We start from the raw sequence: 14189 nt of genomic DNA on the forward strand, positions 1-14189 counted from the left end.
CCCAGTTTTTCATCTTCCTTTCTTTTTGTTAGGAATACCTCTTCAGAGACCTGAAAATAGCATCTCCTCTTCTCTTGATTTATCCCCTTTGGACTGACCCAGCTCACCATATCCATTTGGTTATGCAGCTCAGCCATCAGCATGTGTCTACCCACCGCTGGATGCTCTGCTTGCTGCTGCATCCTGCTTGGGGACAGCCGCAGGCAGGGTTTGGGGTCACACAGGATTGGTTTTGGAGTAGTCACACAGAGCAAACCTGCTATTAAATTTTTTCACAGCCAAGTGGTGGAAATAGCCTTCCCCCAGGCTCTTGTCCATCAGGTTGCAAATGCCGAGGCAGGTGCTGGGGTTGATGCCTTGGCTCTTGCACAGCTCCATCCTGGCTCACAAGCCCAGGAGAATGGGCTGATCCTTGTCTTGCTGCAGGGCTATTTTCTGCAGTTTATTTTCTCTTGTTCTTTCTCTGCCAGTTTTAGCTACAAGGTGCTGCTTGCTGCCTCCTCAGGAAACTGTCGGGTGACTTGCTATTAAAAGTGCTCAGGAATCCTGCCCTGAATTTTAGCTGCCTTTTTATTTTTTTTTTATTTTTTCTTATTAATTTTACACTGGTTTGAATACTACCTTTTTCATGCAAGGAAAGCCCGCTTATCTCAATATCTTTGGGATGTTTTGGACTATAATGTTTTCCTCTTGGCTGTCCTTGGTAAAGCTGATGGATAAACGGGCATATTAATTTGAAACTGGCTTTTAACCAATGGAAACAAGCAATGTTAGGATAAAGTATCTTACATCAATACAGAGCTTGATTTTAGTGTCACAAATGTACCTGGAAGAAAGGGCACCTTTTCTGACATGTTTATCTACACTTCAGAAGTGTGACATGGTGTTACTTTACCACTGTGTACTTGTATAATTTTTTTCTCCCCTAAGCCAGTTTTCTCCTTCAGTCTGACGGCCGCTCTGGACGGGAAGTATCCAGAAGGAAAGATTGCACAAGAGTGATGAGATGGTTGCTTGTGTCTCTGCCCTGGGATATATCACACAGCCCAAAATTGTCCTGAAACTTTTTCTGTTGACGTGATAAATTGTAAACTCATGTCCAATTTCCTGTGTGCTAACCCTGCAAAGTCTTACACTGCATTTGGGTCTCCTCCTCCCATAGGGTGTCTTAATTTTGGAATATGTCCTCCCTGGACATATTAGTCTTTGTGTCCTTCAATGTAGGTCATTTTCTCCCCAGGCCCCATATCTTTCTTTTATTTATTTATTATTTTTGTCCTTTTGTGTTATATTCTGCTCCTTGTCAGTGATTGCATCTCCTCCCCAGTGTAGTATCAATTGCAGTATTAATAAATGCACTGTCTAATGCTTTTTCTAGATCATTAAAGAAGATGGTAAATAAAACTTAGGCTAACACCAGTTTCTAGTAATAACCCTACTGGATGTCTCCCTGCAATGTGACAGTTTGTTGTTGATCGCTATTCATCACTGAGCCTGAATGTCAGTGTCCCTGTGTGGGGTAATTTATATTCATTTAATAATAATTCATCACAGAATCAGAGAAAAACGTGGCTAGGAAGGACCTCAAGAGGTTGGTTTCAGAAATATTCCTGACGTTTTCAGCCTGCTATTAAATGCCTGTAAGGAGACAGCTCTCACATCTTTCCCAGGCAGTTATTGTTCATGCACTTTGGCCTTCCCCAAGCATCTAACCTTAATCTCTCATGCTGCAACTCAAGCCTGTTGTTTCTTGCTTCCCTCAGAGTGCATATATTTGGAGAACATCTTATTCCCACTTTTTCTGGAGAAATGTTCATTGTTGAATGTTATGTTCCCCCAATCTCCTTGCTGTGGGTAAACAACATCTGTAGAATAAACCCTTCATCATAAGTCCTATTCCCTAGACATCTGATCCTACTTCTGGGTTCTCCTGAGAAGATAAAGATTGCTTCAGTGCTGGGTAAAGCTGAAGGCTCAGCTGTGTGCTTCACAGACTCAGCTCCTCTCAGTACTCCCTGGTATAGTGATATCTGTGTGTGTGACAAAATGGCCTTTTTTGTTGTTGTTGTTTATTTCAGGTTTCTGAGTTGCTGTACTGCTCCACATCTGCCCAACAGGTTGTCTCATTTTGTCCTACTGCAGCTGATTGTACCTATGTCTAAGCACAGTTTGCTTCCCTTCTTATTGAATTACATCCTGTTTTTTCAGACCTTTCATCTGTCATATCAAGATAATTTTTAATTCTAATCCTGTTCTCTCACATCTTTGTAGCTCATCTCAGCTTGGTGCCATCTGCATACCTAATAAGGATGCTTGTTATTCTATCATCCAGTGGTTAATAAAAACGGGAGCAGGCTGGATCCCTGTTGAACCCTACCTATCCTTATGTTTTGCCAATGATGCCTTCTTTCTGAGTACAGTTTTCCTACCAGCTTTGCCTTCTGCCCTCAGAAGGACTTCGAAGTCGCGTTTCCTTGGCTCCCTTCTGGTAATGTGATGTGAGGCAGTACCAATGCCCCAACCAAAGTCAACATGTAAGACTTCTGTTTTGCCTCTATCTGCAAGCCCTGTTGCACGATGAAATTAGGTCAATTTGATATGATTTGCTCCTGGCAAATCAGCACTGGCTGTTCCTCTCCTCTTTGTTGTTTCCAAGGTGCTGATGATTAGTTAGCTTAATTATTTGTTCCAGTGCGTTTCCAGGAACTGAAATTGAGCTGACTGGCCATAATAACTGCTTTGCTCCTCATTTCCCCTTTCTGCAGCCAGACAGGGAGCTTTTCTATAAGGAGCCCTGTGACTCATGAAGGTCCCTCCTAGGCCAGCCCCTTCTCATGGGTCCTCTGTGGTGGAGCCAAAGCAATACTTTTCTTACCCATTCTTTGGCTGCTGCTTTAGAGCTAGAATACTCTTCTGCTAATCCTCCTGTTCTATGCTACTTATGCCTCCTTTCCGTGCCTTTCTCAACTTTATCCCTACTTGTATCTGCCAAACTTTTGTGCCCATCCTTAGTCATTTGCACATCTCGATTTTCTGTTGGCTTCCTCCTTGTCTGTGGGGCCACTGCAGATTTAATGACTTGGCAAGCTGACCTTGAACTGTTTATTAACCTTCCTTTGCATTGGTACGACTTCATGCTTTTGCCATTGTGGTGGTTTTTTCTGCAAAAAATCCCAGCACTGTCTTGGAACTCATTTCCCTGAGATCTCTCTTACCAGTCTGCTGGGTTATGTGGGAATATCCATGGTGCTCAGCAAATCCTCTTAATGGCAAAGTGTAGAAAACAAGACTTTCAATGAAATTGTGGGCTTCACCCACTTCCAAATAGACTTTCCTGACCTGTGTATGCTTCTTGTTTTCTCTTTGTCTCCTAGCAGAATTAACTACCACAAGCCAAATTCTGACCTCATTTACACCAGTAAAATCTGAGTCTGTTCCAGAAAACTGCTAAAGTTGTTTTGGGCTTACAGCAATGAAAATGAGAGCGGAATCTGCCTCATTAATTCCCCCAATCCACAGAAAGCAAATGAATCCAAGAGGAAATAGGTCTTCAGAAGGGAGCCCTGGAAAGAATTAGTGACAGACTTAATGGGATTATGGGGGAAAAATGCTTTAACAAATCCAAATCAATCCTCTCTTCAAAACACTCATGGTGCCAGAATAAATAAAAACACTGTTTTGGGAATGAAAAGGTTAAAAAGCTATGAAAACAAAATCTCTCAGCCTGTTCTAATGATGGCAGTCCCATTGCAGAACGAGTGCAACCCAGAAAGGCTGAGTCAGCAATACCCAACCTGATGCTTTGTGTTGGTCTATGGGACTTGGGGGGAAGAAACTCAAATTTCTCGCTTTAACCATGAGGTCCTTTTGCAATTTCAGGTTTGATAAAAGACATTTGGAGATCAGTCAGCATTACAAGCAGGGATGGATGGACAGGTCTGGCAGCCAGAAGCCTTTCTCCTTGTCACCTAGCCAGTTGGACATTCTTCCTCCAGTGCTATTCCTCCAGTCTGTGTTTCAGCTTTTTATTCTCCTGTTAATTACCATCTTCTTGCTATTCTTCACCACCTCAATACTGTGTGTGGCACCAGAGCTGGATTTGCCACAAGTATGAGTAAAAGACCCTGCTTCTGTGGTGTTACAGGATGTTTCAGGAGCTGCATGTTGATGGCCTGCCTTTGTGCAGCCAAGTGGAAGGGGAAAATATTCTGAGCAACTGGCAGGAGCCAGCCTCTTCCAGCCAGGCAGGCACACTTGTGTGCTGGTAGAAAGAAAACCAGGAAGGAGCATAAGGCCCATCCTTTGCCTATTTGTAACAGCTGGAGGCAAGGTGAACTGTTACCCATACATATGCTCTGCCTTCTTTTATCTTCCCCCATCAAGGTAGCTTTCTGCATTTTCCCTGATACCCCAGTCAACCTGAAGTAAAAGCTAGGATGAAGTAATTAGAGCATGATCTCTTCTGTTTATATCCAAGAGCACACTGTTACCAAAGGCAGTCCTCCACTGAGGATGCTGATTTTCTATTCTAATAGTTTGATGATCTTTGGGGAAGTGCTGGGCTTTATGCACAGACCCCCAAGTTCCAAGATAAGCTGGGCTAAACAAAAACATTCTGAGGGGAAATGCAAGAGTGTGTGAGGTCTACAAAGCCCTTCCTATGGTGAGATACTTGAGGGCACTGGCGTTTTTTATGTAATTTAAGAGTTATAAGGTTGCTTAATATCAGCAAAAAGCTGTGGTAGGAAAGAGATTTCTAACTGGGGACTTCAATTAAGAGAAAAACATACTGAGCAATTCAGTGGCTAGAAGCAGAGAAAGACATGTGCAGACCAGAAAAAAGTTGCACCTCTTGTATAAGAATAGCTGACCAAAGAAATGACTTTTTCCAACATCCTGGTAGACCCTCCAGAACTTTCAGTGTTCCAGCCAAGAAGAGGTGGCTTTCTAAAAGATATATGGCAGCTCAAAGGGAAGTCCTCAGTCTGCTTCAGAAACGAGCGGGCAAGGTTCCCTGAATCCCTTACACAATAGGTTACACTTGATGATTGTAAAGGTCTCTGCTGACCTTAAACAATGAATTCCTGACATTCAGCTGTTCTCAAGTGTAGCATTTTATTGAATAGCAGTTTGGGATCAAAAATAGCTGTAATCAGTGAATTAAGCAGGAAAATTAGCAATGTAGTTTCTTCAGCACCCCTTGTGCTCCTTAATTTGATAGTTCTTTATGTTACGTCCTTACATTTTTAGTGTGCTTCAGGACTGTGTGTTGGGCACAGAATCACGTTACGGGGTAATTGGGAGGCAGCTGGGCAGTTTTGGCAGCTGAGAAGGGGACAACAAGCACTCTTGGCTCTTTGGGAGGCACTGTGGATTTGTGGGAGAAGTACGTTGATTGAATGCTAAGATCATCAAAAGTGGAAGTCAGAAGGATTGACAATAATGTTTGTCTCATCTTTAGGTTAACCACTTCCAGAAGAGAAGAACAGCATACAGTGAAATAGGAGCTATTGTTTGGCCTGCAGACTGGTGATCTCTCAAATCTCACAGCAAAATGTTTTTTTTCAGCGCAGCTTGATTAGTTTAAACTCAAAGTATAGTTGTTATTTGCGATGATGTTATTTACGGTGGTCCAAAGCCAAATACTTGAGGAAAACCCTGCTGTTGCAGGGCATGGCTCTTGCTTGGTTTGTGTGTGCTGTGGAGGTTTGCATTGGTCTAGAACCAGTGACCACATCCTTAGTAATGCACAGCTGAGACAGACTTTGCTTCACTTGCCACAGTTATTCTGTCTTTGGATACTTGCTTTCCTGTGCAAATCCCAGAAACTGCTTTTCTGCTCTTCATTGTCTGTGAAAGATTAAACCTTGCAACCAGCCAGTGCACAAGCATGGTTTAAGGGAGGGACAGGAGTGAAGCTGAGGCTGGCAAGGCAGAGCAGGTTTGGTTATCAGCTGCTGTGAAAGGGATGGGGCCTGGACAGATAAGATGCCTCTCACTAGCATTTTCGTTCAGATGAAAATAACAGTTGTCCTGGTTGCACCAGATAGTTGCAGTTTGAGGCACAGGGTGTGACAAACTGGTCTCCCCTTGGGGGGCACTGTGCTGGGAGAGAAGATCCCCATGAGAACCTGAGGTACTCCAGATAGCAGTGGATGCTCAGGCTGTGACCCTGAGTGGGAGCCACCTGCAAGTAAAACCTACTGCGGGCTCGCCAGTGTTGCTCTTATGCTTCTCTATTTGCTGACATAGACATAGCCTCTACCCTCTGTGACTGTGTCACAGTCAAAACACTCTACTATCACTTATTTGTCAAGATCATAAATGATTAAGTTAATTTATATTTCAAAGGAGCCCTCCAAAGGAACTGTCTTTGTCATGATGTGATTATCAAGAAGGCCAAAGTCTTTAGTCTCTGCCCTCTGACTTCTTGAGGACGGGAGGCTGCCTCTCCACTGAGAACCAACTCATTCCTTTTCTCTCAAGATTTCTTATTTAATATCCTTGCACTGAGCCCAGACTGCGCTAATTTGTTACTAACTGGTGAGAATTAATGCAAAGGAAATATAAAGCTGTGAGGTTACACAACAGTCCTGGGCTTGGTTGTCAGAAGCCACTGTAACCTTTCATTCTCCCCAGTCAGTATTGCCACAGCTGTGATTTCCAAGGTGAGACGTGAACTTCCAGGAGATCTGAAGGCTCAGCAGTAATACAAAAGATCTGCAGTCCCTATGTATTGTGCTGTAATTACTTTATTTAGGTCCATTTTGTTTTATTGATCTTTGGTTCCTCCTTGTCATCTTAGTTTTAATTCTCTCTTCCACATTCCCTTGTCCCTTGCCTGTAGAGGCAACCTGGAGGATTTCCAGCCACCAGGGCCAAAGTTTCACCAGCAATGCCTGGTGGAACCATGCTGCAGGTCACTGCATATCAAATGGAGATGGTCCAGCTCAGGTGAGTGCATGCGTATTCTGAGGTGGGTACTGATGCTCTCTGCCACTGTGTGACTGCAGTTATGTCCTGGTCACTCAGCATTACTTAAGATCCTACATCACTTTTCACGTTGTTAGCATCTTTCGCTACTATTAGGCAATCATGCATTTAATTCCCTGAGCTTTACATATCTCTTTGATTAACTGATGGCTTTTTAAGGTGCTAAATATTATTAGAGGCTGACTGTCCCAGCCTGTGCCGATGATGGTCAAATTGAATCCTATTTTATGTGTAATTTCTCAATCAGAGAACAAAGAGCTTTGGCAATCTGGATCAAAGGCACCAAGTACAAGTCATTATTATTGTTGGAATAGTGAAGTGAGCTCCTGGAAAAATCGTGTTGACTTCTCCTTTGTAGGATGCCTGCACTGTGGAGCCTTTGATGTCTAATGGTCTGGCACCATAACTCGTGTAGATATAGCACTGCCTATAAACAGAAAGAGGTAATGAATGAGTATATCATTATTTATTACTTTTAAGACTTCAGAACACAACTCAGAAATCCCATGTGCACGAAGCAATCCGTATAAGACAAAAGATATTAGAAAGTGAGTGATAAGCGAGCCTTTCATTTGATCTAGCAAAAAAAAAAAAACACAACACCACAAAGCTCTTCTTCCTGGTACAGATGGACATCCCATCAGGAAGATGAGATATTTTCACTCTAGGTCTTTAAAACTGGTGTTGCTGGAAGATCAGACTGTTGTTCTTTGTGTTGTTTTTCCTGAACTCTGTGCTCCCCAAACTACTCTGAAAGCAGCGAATATATTCCCATGGCAACAGAAGCACAGAGCCTGGGAACTGATCTCAGCAGGGCTCCTCCCCTGGCAATTCCCAGCCCGTGTAAATCAAGCATCTCTTGTGCTGGCACAGGTAGCTGCTGAGGAAGGCATCGTTTTGGGGTTGAGTTTCAGGAAGCAGGATACACAGTCCTAATGAGCCATATCTCATTCTGTCTCTGATTTGCTAAGTCTGTAAAACTGTAAGTGCTGTAAAATAGATGGGAGGGGGAGAGTGGCAAGGAATGCTTTTGTGTTGTCTTCGTCTACCTGTACATGGGGAAAACCCAGGACCAGGGTGACATGGGTGGGTGCTGCCTGCAGGTTGAACAGCCTGCAGCCAGACTCACACTTGTGAGCAGTGCCATGATGCTAGTGGAAAACATCACATAAAGGAGAAAGCCAGCACCAGTAGCAGGGCCAGGGGAAAGCCCCTGGCTGCTGGGAAGAGTCACTTAGCCTGGAGTGACAAGGCATACTGGATCCCATTCTTGTATCATTGCTTGTGGAGTAGAGGCTGTGTGTCAGCAGTCCTACAGTTAGTGCATGTGCATTAGGGGCCCACTTGCTGAAGCCCTATGGGATGGGGGCTTGCATCTGCAGAAAGGTGCCAGCAGCAAAAACCTACTGCATTATCCCTGTTGTTAGCTTTGCTTCCCTAACCTCTGTTCAGCCACTGTTTCATTCTGGAAGCGCTTTAAGCCCCTCCATCAGTAGAGGTTTGCTTGGAAGATGATGGATTCCCATGGGACTGCGATCCAGGTTGGGGGTATAGCCAGAGTACCTCTAACCAGGTCCTGCCACCCCTCTCCTCCTCTGTGACAGCTCAGACTGTGCTCATCAGGAAAGGGAAAGTTGGTGAGGAAAACACTGGGAAACTTCTAGAGGTGCTAATTAAGCAACTTTAGGTTATAAACATCTTTAATTGGACTAATTTTTGGTGTCACATATTGCCTCTTGATGAGAAGAGTCCTAAAATTAAAGCTGTTTTAATCTGTCTCCTGTTTCTCCTCTCTTCTGTTTGTCTTTCTGGTTGCAAAGCAACAAAAATAAATAAATAAATAATCACTAATGCTTCTTAGGCTTTAGTGACTGCTATTTTGAAGGCGTTAAATTTGATTTACTTCAAATCTGACCCAGAACTTCACGCTGAGACCAGACTACCTTTATCAATGCTGTAGCTACCGTCCTATTTTTGCATGTAGATTTTTAGGAACAGATGAAAATCAGGCTGGTAAAAGATGTAGCTCACCCCCACCTTAACTATGATAGCAGTGTCCTTTATTTTAACCTTTGACCAGGGATGCTGAAGGACATCACTGTCTTCTTGTGACAAATGGAACGTCATCCTCCCTCCTTCTTTTTTTCTTTCTTTTTTTTTACTAAATGTTTCTTAAATGACAGAGTTGGTCTTGTATTGAATTACAAGATCCAAACACCACCCATTTTCCCTTTGTGGCCCTTCATCACTGTCATGGGCCAGCTGATATTCTCCAGCCTCTATGGGAGCTGGCGTTGCAGTCCACACCAGGCAGGTCATGCCCTGCTCTGCCCAGGGAATCACTGAAGATGTCAGGTTTCTGAGTTCCTTGTTTGAACTGGTTACAACTTCAGGAGTACCTGCTGGTGTATCTCTTGTGCGTGACCAGTTTTAAATCCATGCCTCAAAATTAGCGGCTTGGTTTGATTTGCAAGCCCTGCTCACAGGCAGCAGAGCCTGCAGCCTCTCCACACACATAAAGGAACGCATCTCCTTGTGGCAGACGATTTGCAATGAAATCTCCTGGAACTGCTCCAGTTCTGTATGCTCTGCAGAAAGCCCATGTTTGGGTAGCTTTGTGCTGGGCCTGCTCCCCCCAGCCCGCTGTGCCCTCTGGGCTGCAGCCAGGAGGAGAGGCAGCCCCTCTAAGGGAGCCGATCCAAAATGGCTGCCTGAGTGCATCCCGGCCCTGCGACAACAGCCCAGCCCTTACAGCAGAGCTTGGGCCTTGTGAGCCTGCAGGAAAACATTGCCTAAATCTGGGGGGAAATCCTGAAAAGCCCTTTGTGGGGAGTGTATTTTTGCAACAGCCCGTTTCCTCCTTCCCTGTCCTTCCTTTCCCCACCGCTTTGTCTGCTAAATAAAACAACCTACATTTTTGACCTGAATTACTTTAAGTGTCCCTGAAGGTATGTACAGCTAGTAGGACTGTGGGAAGGTTTTCTTCTCTAGTGAGGTTAGATAGCTCTGTTAGAGATGGGTGTTGGGCTTGATCCCCCTATATGAGTGCTGTATTTATGTTTTGGTGTACAATCAGCATTTGCATTTCTGTAGCACTGTCTGTGGCAGAGAAGCTTGGTCTGCTTTATGAACAGGTGCTGTCCCCGCGGGGAAAATCTCTCCCCATTTCAGCAGGTGAGACACAGAGAAAGCTGCAACCCAAATCTATGCCTCTGCCCTCACCTCTCTGTTGCAGGGGCTTGGGGTACCAGGATCCACCCCCTCCCTGGAACGGTCTGTTTGTCAGCCCTGAGCATGCTCATGCTCTTACTGTACGTTCTGAGTGAGGGGGTTTTTGAAAGGACGGTGAAATTGCTCATTTTGGCCTGTTTTAGCACCCTTTCCTATAACACGCATGGCAGGCCTGGCTGAATTAAACCAGCCATACTAATTTCTCTTGTTAGAACAGCCTTGTGTAACGCACAAAATGCTTGGCTTTGGAGGATGATATTACAAAGAAGGACACTGTAATTTAGTGGCTCATTTAATGTGAACCAAGAGAAATATGAGGCATGCCAATGCCGCACTGGGGCTCTATTTATATCCTGTTTGGTGTACGGTATGATTTATAATAAAGGATCATTTTTATATAGTATTAGCGTGGTAATGGAGCTTACTAGGTTACCATGTCTGAAGTTAGGAAATATTGTATTAGAACAAGCTCTGCTAACACAGTGTAAGAATAGCCCTTTCTCCAGTATTAAATCACGATTCCAAGCTTCTTAAAATAAATATTAATGCGCTCTGTTTACCTAGGACGCTGGGCTTTTATGAATGCAGCACCAGGGCCTTCATGTCTGAGCTCAGAAGATGTTGAGTGCAACCTCATTTGGCAGTTGCCAGCCTCCCCACTCAGCACCTCTGGTGATTTTGCTCACCCAAACCACTGTCCATGGGAGGCCCAGGAAGAGGTAGAGGACCAGAAAGCAGAAAAACCCTGTTTGGCTGATGAGCATGCTATGACAGACTGAGGGGAGCATTTCTCTCCTCCACCCCCAAGTGCACAGCCAGCAGTGGGGTGCTGTTCTGAGCTGGGGCAGAGGGGATGCTGGCAGGAAGGAGGAGGAAGGAGCAGTGTTTACCCCTAGGAGCTTTTCTGAAGGCCACACAGTGAGCGAACAGTGGAGCCAGGATTAGAGTGGAGCCACTCCTGGCACCTTGCCCTCAGAGTGATTCAGAGCTTGTTTCCAAAGCTAGAGAGCTGGTTGAAGTTTCATTTGTCTATCTAGACAGCAGTGTATTCTGCTTCCCATTTAAAGCTGTGGAGCCTTGTGGTGATTCAGAGTGCAGGCAGCAGTCCCCCTGCGTGCTGCTTCTGGTGCCAGCCAGCACAGTGCCTGTGAGTCTTCAGTGCTGTCATACAGATAGCAAAGGCATCAAAGTAGGTCTAGAGAAAAAGTGGGAAATAATCAGCTGGAGGAGTCTGAGGATATGGGGAACTGTCATAGACATGGCTGCATCATAGCAAACATCCCTTCTGCTTGAAGCTGTGATGTGAGATGGCAAAATGTGAAGGTGCGGAAGAAGGGCTGGTGGCAACCCCGCCATCCTGGTATGGCATGAAGGAATGGCATCCACAAGCAGGCCTCCTCTGATGCCGTCCATTGCAGCACATGCCCCAGCCCAATCTCCCTCCTGCTCCATCCATGCCACTCCCTGTCCAGTGCCACCATTCCATGCTGCCTTACTGAAGGGAGCTCCCCTGTGATTGCCCTCAGGGCCCCCTGGGGACATGGCCGTTGTTGCCAGCTCGGAAGGTGACACACAGGTGCTGACAAAGCCAGAGCTGACTCTGCTTCCCACCAAGCCAACCTCAGTAAAATTGCCCAGCCGCTCTGAATAAAAATGAATTAAGTGGCCTGGCAGTAACTCACACCATATTTTATTAACTTGGACAGAACTGAGTAACATTAATCCCCCTCCCTGAAATTTCTTATTTTACAGACAGGTTCTAATGTATTAAAATGTGCTGGCAAAGCTTTTGGTAGGTTACAATCCACTTGTCATCAAACAATGCACGGCCCAGCATTACCACTTAGATAGGGGCTGAGAGGCAGCGAGAGCTCAGGTGAGTTTCTGCAGCATCCCACATACCTGCCAGAACACCAGGGAGTGGGTGGCTGCTGTGCCACCTGCAGCTTGTGATGTAACCTCAGAAAAGTCACCAACAACTTGCCCTGCATGATTTTTTGGGTGACTGATGCCTGGCTGCCCCAGGCTGGTTCAGCCAGCTCTGGCCCTGGGGGTGCACCCCTCTGCAGGGGTGCTGTCGAGGGATAAGTTTTTTCTTAGAATCATGGGATCATTAATGTTGGAAAAGACCTCTGACATCATCTAGTCAAACTGTCAACATGTTATCACCAGCATGTTTAGCTCAGCACAATACCTGGAGAAGTCTGTGCCTTACTCTGAGCCTCAGTTTCTCTGCAAAATTGGGAACATCCTTCTGGAACGCTAGGTCTGAGGCCTCCACTCTAGTCCCAACAGAAACCAGAACAGGCTCTCTGCTCTAGGCTGAAACCCTAGCAAGAAATACAACCGGTCCGCCTTTCCTGTTTATTAGCAATAATAATCCTAATAATACTTTGCACATCAGTAAGAGCTTCCATCTGAGGAAATTAAAGCACTTTGCAGACATTAATGATTTAAGACGCTTAGCCCATCTCTGAGATAAGTAGGGAAAATCATCCTCATTTTTACAAATGGGAAACTCAAGTGAACTGTAGTAAAGCAGCTATGCAGGAAGACAGCAAGGAGACAGGTGAGAGCCCCATCCCTGTGACTTCTGAGCCTGTCATGGCTGAGCCACTGATGGTGCTGCCGAAAGTTGTGCTGGGAGAGGAGGATGCAACAGGATGGGACAGAGTAGGTGCCCGTAGCCCTGTCTGCTTCCTTGGGTTGGCTGCAGGCACTGCTGCCAGTGGCCCTTCAGGGTGGTTACAGGGAGAAGAAATCCTGTTATAAATAGTCAGCTGAACTCCAGCTCTTTGGGCAGTGAACTTTTTGTACATAGCTGCCTTGTAAAATGAAACTACCCTGTGCCTCCCTTGGTGGAAAAAGAAAGCGAGCTGGGACCACACCTCTCCTGTTCTGCGTGTAAATCTGCCCGTCGGGACCTGGCAGCACTCGCCTATTTAAATGAAATACTCATTATAGACATGGGACCGCTGGGTGGTTGCTCGTTAACCGTTTGGGGCACAGCTTGAAATAGCACTGCTTGGCCTGGGCCAGGGGCTGAAACAGGATTTTCCACCTCGTAGAGCAACCAGATCTCAGCTGCCTGCTTCCCTCCGCTATGCAGAGCTTATAAATAACCCCTTTCTCATCTTCAAAACAGCTGCTGTTTTCTTTTTTTTTTTTCTTTTTTTTTTTTTTTTTTTTTTTTCCCCCAACACACACAACATAAAAGAGAGCAGAGCAAGAAGGCGATAGTGAAAGTGCCACCATGTTGCTCTCCTTTAAAGCCCCCTTCCCTCAAGAAGGAGGAGAGCCCTGGTTGCCCACCGCTGCCCACTGGCTGTGCTGGTGCCGTGCCCGTGGCACACCTCACTTATCCTCACGTCACCTCTCAGCTCTGACTGCCCTTTCCTCTCCATCTCCAGCTCTCTGACTAATAGCTTTGCTTGCTTTTTATATCTGCACATGTGGCACATCTGGAGCAAGGCGTGCCTCCGCTTTGTTGTTGTTGTTGTTTTATCTCCCCTTCCATCTATACGTGCGCGTTAGTATTTTTTGCTTTACTTTCCACTGCCATGGCAACTGCTGGCTGTTTGGCAAAAAAAGCTCGCGGGGAAGAAAAGGGGCTCAGAGCGCTCAGCTGGCAGATGTCCAGTGTAATCATGCCGCAGCGCCGAAATGAGGCCGCTGGCGGGCTGCCCAGCTGCAGAGAACAAAGATGTCAGTTCCCCGCGCTGGCGGCGGCGCGGGCTTGGCACCCCTATATGGCTTCCCAGAACTCCTCGCCTTGGCCGACTTCCATCCCCTTCAGGGCAGCAAACAGGATTAGCACACACAGACTTGTTTTTCTCTTTTCTCCTCCAACTGTTCCAATGACATCATCCCTGCTGCATTCAGCTGCCAGCAGGGTGACTTTGTTGGGTTTGTTGGTTTTTTTTTGGTTGTTGTTGTTGTAATTTTTATTTTTATTTTTTAAACAG

At 45.5% G+C, this 14189-nt stretch overlaps 1 long non-coding RNA gene across 3 annotated transcripts in view; it reads left to right on the forward strand.

Moving 5' to 3' along the window:
* Positions 1–14189, forward strand: part of LOC107311411 (uncharacterized) — a 75182-nt gene that overhangs the window by 22748 nt on the left and 38245 nt on the right. For 2 of the 3 annotated variants that reach the window (XR_014944763.1, XR_014944764.1), the window contains one exon: positions 33–6954. The exons of the other annotated variant lie outside the window; for it this stretch is intronic. This is a non-coding gene — a long non-coding RNA (uncharacterized LOC107311411). The remainder of the gene's footprint in view (positions 1–32; positions 6955–14189) is intronic. 3 annotated transcript variants of the gene reach the window in all.

Source organism: Coturnix japonica, chromosome 3, assembly GCF_054131305.1.
Source record: "Coturnix japonica strain WE chromosome 3, WE-NBRP24, whole genome shotgun sequence".
Classification (NCBI taxonomy): Eukaryota; Metazoa; Chordata; class Aves; order Galliformes; family Phasianidae; genus Coturnix; species Coturnix japonica.